Source organism: Mus pahari, chromosome 4 (genome assembly GCF_900095145.1).
Source record: "Mus pahari chromosome 4, PAHARI_EIJ_v1.1, whole genome shotgun sequence".
NCBI classification, from domain to species: Eukaryota; Metazoa; Chordata; class Mammalia; order Rodentia; family Muridae; genus Mus; species Mus pahari.
The window spans coordinates 118,979,436-118,988,574 of NC_034593.1; the positions used below are offsets into that span (position 1 = coordinate 118,979,436).

Below are 9,139 nucleotides of genomic sequence, written 5' to 3' on the forward strand. Positions count from 1 at the left end.
TCCCTAGCCCTCCAAACAGCCTTCCCCCCAAGATCTAAAGAAAGGCAAAAGATAGGGTACATCTGCAGGTCAGTTCTTTCCACCCCCTCTAGCCACCCCAACCCACCCCCCCACCCCCAGCTACACACAATTTGCAAGACTGAGCAGGGGACAGGAACTTCGGGTACAAGGACTCTTCTAGGTATTGACTGACTCCTTTCTCATCCTAACACTGCTCCTTTTCAGCCAATGTGAGAGCAGAGAGATTGCTCTTCCCACGGTCCCATGGAAACCGCATCCTTTGATAAAGAGAACTGTCAAGCAGGTTAACATCTACCGGGTACAACAGGTCAGAAGCAAGGAGATTATGACTCGGGGCCTGTCACGTTCGTTTTCTGGTATGTTCCAAGCATACGCGTTGCCATATGCTGTGCTCTACTGTCACACACGGTCTGCCGTGGTCTCTCTTTTCTCTCCTTGCTCAATTCCCCGATCTGTCCGGTGAAAGACTGTAAAGATTGGGCTTTGAAGGCAGGAAGCAATACCCAATTACACCTTGCACACAATAATACGCCTCTACAGTGGGCCCGACAGAAACCACATCCTCCAGTGCAGCTGTCGCAGAGTGGGGCAGACACAGGGCCAAGACACCTGGACTCCCCTCCCTTGTAAACACAACTACCACCTGTAGGCTATCTCCAGAAGAAATGTTCATAGATGTCCTGTCGACAGAGACAACCAAAGTGGTTCTCATCACTCTCTCACTGTGTAGCTAACCCATGAACACGTTAGGTTTAATCTTACAATTCTTAATGACACATCCTTCATTATTAGAACAATTTTTCTGGCACTGAATATTAGCATAGGATAACCCTGGGCTGCTTCTGCCCAGCCACAGAATGAACTGGGGCAAGGGCTATTCCTGGAACTTGCAAGTATCCTTTTGTCTCAATCTCCTGGGTTCCTGACTGCCAAGATTATAGATATAATGTGACATACCCGTGTTACTAATATTTAGGTTCTATAGTTATAGTTTAACAATGGTGAAGTCTATTGTTTAACAGCTGCAACCCATTTTTTAACAGGGTAAATTTCATGGGATCAAATATTGAAGTATTTTTTTTATGTGTGTCCTGGTGTGAGTTTATGTGTACCATGTACAGCAGGTTTCCATGGAGATCTGAGGGTGCAGGATCCCCTAGATCTAGATTTACAGTTGGCTGTGAGCCACCTGATGCTGGCACTGAGAATGAACCCGAGTCCTCAGCAAGAGCAGTAGTTGTCCTTGACTGCTAAGCCATCTCTCTAGCCCTATCAATGGGCTATTTCTAATCGAAACAGAGAGATCTTCTTATTCTCCGTCTCTTTATAATCATTCACAGAATCGCTATGATTTGTTCATTGCACTGGGGTTTCTAGAATCAGCCTTCAAAATACAAAGTATTGACATTTTCAAATAAAAGCACTATATTTCCAGTTAGTGTATCAAGTTTAAACAGTCTAGCGATCAAAGACCAAGATGTTTAAGTGTGGCACACCATCTTCTATTTTATGGGAGTTATCATTTTGCACTAATGTTGCCTCTGTTTACCTGAGTGAAGCCAGATTTTCAATGTTTTTCACTTGTGTATTTTTCCTCTAACCAAAGCAAACGTGGGGCAGCAGGGTAAGCCAGTCCACACAGGCGGAGGAAGTGCCAGCTCGCCTATTCTCTGGCCAGCTCTCCATGCCCCTTCCTTTGTAGGTAAGTCATGGAAGTTTGATGATATGATGACCAGCACATTTAGGCTTGACTTTCTTTTGAAACCTTTAGAAAGAGTTCTGCCCACAACCAAAATTGGTGCCTAAAACCCTAAAACCTTTAAAATACATATTTTTTTCTTCTGGGCACTTATTGCGGGGGGGGGGGAGGACCCATTTACTTCAACATTTAAAGTTGTTCAGGGGTCAGTGGAGCCGATCTGTGCTCAATGTTCTTACCTTTGGAACATGTATCCAGTGACAAGAGTAACCTAATGTCACAAAAAGAACTTGTGACAGATATAGAAATTACTGTGGATATGTTTCAATTACCTTTACAGATGGCAGCTAGAATATTTTGCCAACAATATTGTTTTATCCCCAGCTTGAAAGCATTCTGACCCCAGGAAGAAAAAAAAAAACCACGGAAGTAACTTCATTTTTGCCAACATTTGAAAGGACCACAGTCAAGAGAATCTCTTCTATACTATATGGAAGCATCACCTGTCAATTAAAAGCTGGTGGCCTTTTTTTTTTTTTTTTCTTCTCTCAGCAGTTTATTCAGGAACCTTGAACAATCTTCTCCCCGAGCCCCGGGCTAGAAGCCCTTTTTTTTTGTTTTTTGTTTTTAATTATTATTTTCTTTATTTACATTTCAAATGCTATCCCGAAAGTTTCCTATACCCCTCCACCCCACCTCTGCTCCCCTACCCACCCACTCCCACTACTTGGACCAGGCCTTGCCTTGTGCTGGGTCATATAAAGTTTGCAAGACCAAGGGGTCTCTATTCCCAGTGATGGCTGATTAGGCCATCTTCTGCTACATATGCAGCTAGAGACACAAACTCAGGGGGTACTGGTTAGTTCATATTGTTGTTCCACCTACAGGGTTGCAGCCCCCTTCAGGTCCTTGGGTACTTTCTCTAGCTCCTCCATTGGGGACCCTGTGTTCCATCCAATAGCTGGCTGTGAGCATCCACTTTGGTGTTTGCCAGGCACTGGCATAGCCTCACAAGAGGCCACTATATCAGGGTCCCTTCAGCAGAATCTTGCTGGCATGAGCATTAGTATCTAGGTTTGGTGGCTGATGATGGGATGGACTCCCGTATGGGGTAGTCTCTGGATAGTCCATCCTTTCATCTTAGCTCTAAATTTTGTCTCTGTACCTATATCCTTTCATGAGTATTTTGTTCCTTATTCTAAGGAGGAATGAAGTATCCACACAATGGTCATCCTTCTTGGTTTTCTTCTGTTTTGCATAATGTATCTTGGGTATTCTAAGTTTCTGGGCTAATATCCGCTTAACAGTGAGTGCATATCTAGTGACTTCTTTTGTGATTGGGTTACCTCACTAAGGATGATATCCTCCAGATACATCCATTTGCCCAAGAATTTCATAAATCCATTGTTTTTAATAGCTGAGTAGTACTCCATTGTGTAAATGTACCACAGTTTCTGTATCCATTTCTCTATTGAGGGACATCTGGGTTCTTTCCAGCTTCTGGATATTATAAATAAGGCTGCTATGAACATAGTGGAGCATGTGTCCTTATTACCAGTTGGAAGATCTTCTGGGTATATGCCCAGAAGAGGTATTGTTGGGTCCTCCGGTAGTACTATGTCCAATTTTCTGCGGAACCACCAGACTGATTTCCAGAGTGGTTGTACAAGCTTGCAATCCCGCTGGTGGCCTATTAGCTGAGGCAGGAAATAGGAGGTGGGAGTTCCTGTAGGTAGACATTGGAACTCTGGGATATTGTTGGGCTTGGGAACAGACCCACCCTGAACTCTGAGGAGACCAATGCATGAAACTGAGATGTAACCAGCCATGTGGCACTCACAGAATAGAACAAACGGGTTAATTAAGTTACGAGCTAGTCAAGGAGCAAGCCCAAGCTTATGGCTTAGGCATTTGTTCATAAATAACTAAGGCTCAGAGTCATTATTTCAGGAACTGGGGCTCAGGTGGAAAAGCCCGTGGTTACAGACCACAGGAGTAGAGGAGATGATTGGAAAAGCCTCTTAGAATAGCTTTCAATGATCAGCTACTCAATGTCAAAGCCAAATAGACCCATAAGTCATATAATAGAAGTTAATTATTAAGTTAATAGATGAGTATTAGAACCCAACATACTTCACATACATAGATTCTAACCAAGCTTTTTCGGGACTAGACCTTTGCAGGAGTGTGAGACCCACAGGATCTCTCATAATCCTCCAAGGCATTTACTCTTAAATAAGTCAATACCTAGGTCTGATTAAAAATCCCCATAGCGTGAATCTTGATTATTAGTTGGTTTAATGCAGCTTAGAGGTGGGCTTATCATGTGCTTTTTTCCCTAGCAAGTTTGTTGGTGAGTTGCCAGTGAGATGTTTTTTTTTTTCTTTATCCCCATCTCACAACTGAAAGTATTGCCATAGTAACACATGGATGCCAGTCCTCTGTAGCTTTTTTTACTTCCTCTGTCCCTAAAGTCACAATACTTTCCGAAATACTCTGGACCACTTTACCAATGAAGTCCTAGGGCATGTACTGCTATTGAAAGCCAATACTAATTTAAAATTGAAAGCTAAGGAAGTAGGGGATGGAGAGATGGCTTAGAGGTGTAGAGTTCTTATTGCTCTTCCAGAAGACATGGGTTTGGTTTACAGCACCCCGCATCTGGCAACTAACAACATCTAGGCAACCCAATCAATACCTTCTGGCCTTCAGGTATTTGCGTGCATGTGCGAACACACACAGACACATAAATAAAACAGTAAACTTTTTTTAAACTAAGGAAGTCTATAAATGATAACTATAGGCTATCCAGGGGCTGGTGAGATTGCTCAGTGGGCAAGAGCGCTTACTCAGAAAGCCTGCAGACTTGAGTTTGATGACCCTGCTCCCGTGTAAAAGGCCAGGCACAGCTGTGATGCTGTAACCAAGCATTGTAGAGCGCAGACAGATGGATCCACCCAGCCTAGTCTAAACAAAGAGTTTCCAGTTCAGTGAAAGACAGGCTCTCAAAGCGCTGAGGCAGGAAGTGACGGGGAAGACACCCCGAGTGCTGCTTTGGTCTCAGAGCCTGCACACCAGTGCACACAAGTGCGTGCCCCACACAGGTACACCGAAACAAAATGAGATACAAGTGAGGCATGCTAGGGAAGTGGACAGCTTCCGTCATCTTGTGTAACCGTTGGAAATGCAAGCAAGCAGGATCCAAGCAGAAGAACAACATGGTCCAGGAACGTGCATTCCAGAACAGCAATAGAACCAAACTCTCATGGTTTGACCTGAAGTTGCCACTTGGGGGGGCCTCTGGGTTGAGGCAGACGTGCGTGCAGATCTCAGACCTCAGCTCAGCTTTCCAATGGGAGAATCAAGCATCTCTGACCTTGGGTGAATCATTTAACCTCTGTGGTTGAGTGTCTGAATCTGTAAGAATGATGATTCTGATTCTGCGGTCCTACCCAGAGTCATGGAGACCACACTAGTGAACTGTTAGAAGTGGTTTCTGAAACCTTGGATCCAGCTTTATCACAATGTTATTGATTTGATGGATGGGCGAGATTATTATTTATTCAACTAGAGTGCCTATCTCTTAAACCCCTTAGCTGGACACAGCAGACAGTGTTTGTACTCTGAGCCATGGGCGCACCAGTATGCAGCAGTGGCACTTCCCAGGCTATGTGTGGAAAATAAACTCCTTTAATAGTGAACCCCATTGTGTCTTTGTGCTCCCCGCCCAAGCAAGGCAGAAGCAGGCTGCTTCTGGCTCCTAAATGCAAAGGCTTGTCTGAGTTTCTATGTGGGGACAGCAGCATTTCAGTTCTCCACAGAGAATTAGAGAGTTGTCTCCTTTATTTCCTGTTGACTCAGCTATCTTCTTCCCACATTTGGGGTTTGTGGTAAATGAGGAATTTGTATTTGGCCTACTGGAAACAAGGCCTGTGAATAAGTTACAATCACATGGACCTTATGGTTTTTTTTTTCCTTCCTACATAATCTGAAACTCTCCATATAGATTCATTAATGTTAATAGAGATTATATTTTATTTGCTAAAAGCAGAACCTTGGTGATAGAAAATTTGACAAAATTCCATATAAAATGCAGTTTTAAGATTCTTAACTTCCTTAAAATTACTTCAAAAACAAACCAGCCCTTGTGACTGATATACAAAGCCTTGTTTTGTTCTTCCAATCTCTCTCTCTCTCTCTCTCTCTCTCTCTCTCTCTCTCCCCAAAAACCATCTAATGGAGGAATTTCTCAAATTAATGACAAAAATATAATTTTATTATGCATATTCAAACATATACCGTAAAAGGACTCGATATAAATTTGATCTAATTTATTTAAAAGTTTTTAAAAGATTTACAAAGAGTTTAAACTTTTCCTATTTCTATTTGCCTTATTGCTTAAGCAGTTCAAGAAAAAAGTTCTTTAAATCCACATAAGTGTTCACAATTATCTTTATTTTGTTTGTTTATTTGATTTTGTTTGTTGAGACAAGGTGTGACTAGTTTGTCTGGGCTAGTTTCAAATTTGCTATCCTCCTGCCCCAGCCTCCCAACTACTATATAACTACAAACTGTATGAGTTTTATGTTAAACTTCTAAGATTGAAAGAATCAACCAATTTTAATCATGTGCCATCATGTATATGTAAACCTTTGTGTATATAAATAAGCTTTGTATATTTTTTTTCAGGTTTTGTGACTTTATTTAAACACAAATCACTCATACAAGCCATCTACTCATTTTCTTCGCCGCGTAGCCTGGCGTTGGGACTGGTGACTCTGATGGCCAGCTGTGCTGCTCTTTCTACGATGGCTTTTCGGTTCTTAGAGGACACTTTGTGAGCAATCTCAGAACAGTAAGATTTGTTGCACATCAGCAGCACCTCCAGCTCCTTGACATGATGGACCAGGAACTTGCGGAAGACTCTGGGCAGCATGTGCTTGGTTTTCTTGTTGCTCCCGTAACCGATGTTGGGCATCAGGATCTGGCCCTTGAACCTTCTCCGCACCCTGTTGTCGATGTCTCTGGGTTTCCGCCAGTTTCGCTTAATTTTCACATATCGGTCTGACTGGTGTCTGATGAACTTCTTGGTTCTCTTTTTGACGATCTTGGGCTTCACCAGAGGGCGGAGGGCAGCCATGATGCCGCAAAACAGATGGCAGCCACCTCGTAGGCAGCGCCGAGGAAGAAGCCCTATATATTTATAATGTTAACTACTTCAAAGTCTACAGTTCAGAACTGTATGGTCGCTTCCATGACTTTCTCCACAATACCAAGTTATTTAAACACCAAATTTAAAACTCTAACCCAAAAGAATTGTCTTAATCTCTGGGATAAAACTGGGAATAACCGGGTTCCACTAAGGGTGATAATCATTTGGGGTCAGGTCTAGTCTGGACACTTGAAAGTTTGGTCTGTGTTGTTGGGCAGAAGGACAGGAAGGCACATTCACACATAGAACAAACTTCATCCAGAAAACAGACAGGATGCTTATATCTGAAGTACACAGCCAATTATGAGGGAGTAAATGGTGAAGCCAGTGGCTAAATTCCATCCGGAGACAGAAGGCAGGCACCAGGTACCTCAGGGAGCGCTGCAGGAGGGTTCTTGACAGCAAGCGTCCAGGGGAGGCTCTCACACTTATCCCACAGAAGAAAACTTCCATTTTCTTTTTTTTTCTTTTCTTTTTTTATTATTATTATTTTCTTTATTTACATTTCAAATGCTATCCCGAAAGTTCCCTATACGCGGCACCTCCCCCCCTGCTCCCCTACCCACCCACTCCCACTACTTGACCCAGGCCTTCCCTTGTGCTGGGTCATATAAAGTTTACAAGACCAAGGGGCCTCTCTTCCCAGTGATGGCCCATTAGGCCATCTTCTGCTACATATGCAGCTAGAGACACAAGCTCAGGGGGTACTGGTTAGTTCATATTGTTGTTCCACCTACAGGGTTGCAGCCCCCTTCAGCTCCTTGGGTACTTTCTCTAGCTCCTCCATTGGGGGCCCTGTGTTCCATCCAATAGCTGGCTGTGAGCATCCACTTCGGTGTTTGCCAGGCACTGGCATAGCCTCACAAGAGGCCGCTATATCAGGGTCCCTTCAGCAGAATCTTGCTGGCGTGTGCATTAGTATCTAGGTTTGGTGGCTGATGATGGGATGGACTCCCGAATGGGGTAGTCTCTGGATAGTCCATCCTTTCATCTTAGCTCTAAATTTTGTCTCTGTACCTATATCCTTTCATGAGTATTTTGTTCCTTATTCTAAGGAGGAATGAAGTATCCACACGATGGTTATCCTTCTTGGTTTTCTTATGAAAACTTCCATTTTCTATTCTAGTTTTCCTTCACCGCTTACCCCTGTGTTTGCTGGGAAGGAACAGACTCCTTTCCCAGATATTGCGATTCTTTAGTCCATCCGTAGTTTGAAACATAACATTTGGAGGAAGGAAGAAATTCTGTCTGTGAGTGCCACCCCCTGCAGCTTGTTAGACTTGTCCATTGTTAGGGTTGTTGATATGGGTGGGAGTTCCATGTCTGCTGCTGTTTGGTATCTAGAAAAGGAGAGAAGGGCTTTGCTGAGGCCTTAGCCAGATGGAGTTCAAACAGAATTCTATATGAAGCACTTCTCTGTAAAAAAAAAAAAAAAAAAAAGGTTACCTAGAAACCTATGGAATTGTTTTATCAAAGACTTAGGAATCTGTAGTAATATGTGGCCCAGAACAAGGAGAAAGTTCTCTCAGTATCTAAACAGGGAGCAACAGGGTTCTGATGTTCCAGAGGTGAGACTTCTCCTGGCCGTGCTGGTAAACTTCTAGCTTGTTTGCTTTGTTTTGTCAGTTTGGTACAAGCTATAGTTACCTGGGAAGAAAAGCCACAATTGAGAAAATGCCTCCATCAGAGTGCCTGTACCCAAGTCTGTGGAGCATTTTCTTCATTAACATGGGAAGGCCCAGCCCAGTGTGAGTGACACCACCCCTGGGCAGGTGGTCCCAGGTTACATAAGGAAGCAAATGAAGCAAGCCACAGAGAGCAAACCAGACATTGACATTCCTCCGTGGCCTCTGCTGCAGCTCCTGCCCTGGTATCCCTTGGTGATGGAGTGGGACCTGTCAATGGCTAATCACAACAACCTAAAAGCTAACTCAGGCAGTGGCTTCTGTCACAGGTCCAGCTGCTCACAACACAAACAGTGGCAGCACAGTACTCTTCGAAGTGGTCTCCATAGATGTGGCAGTTTGGAGACCACACCGAAGAGTTCGGTTTGTGTCCTGAGGTGACAATATCTGGCAGCAAGATTTATGGACAAAAGAAGAGTTTATCTTATAATGATTTCTGCAAAAAGCCCGCCGATGCTGAGGAGGAGCTGTGAGACACAGTGCATCTCAGGGCGGAAGCCTCAACCCAGGTAACCTTTGAGT

General features: G+C 43.6%; 1 pseudogene across 1 annotated transcript; it reads right to left on the minus strand.

Moving 5' to 3' along the window:
* Positions 1-6,404: 6,404 nt before the first annotated feature.
* Positions 6,405-6,905, minus strand: LOC110320980 (annotated as a pseudogene). The gene has a single exon (XR_002380490.2). The product of XR_002380490.2 is annotated as a 60S ribosomal protein L32 pseudogene (transcript).
* Positions 6,906-9,139: the final 2,234 nt, after the last annotated feature.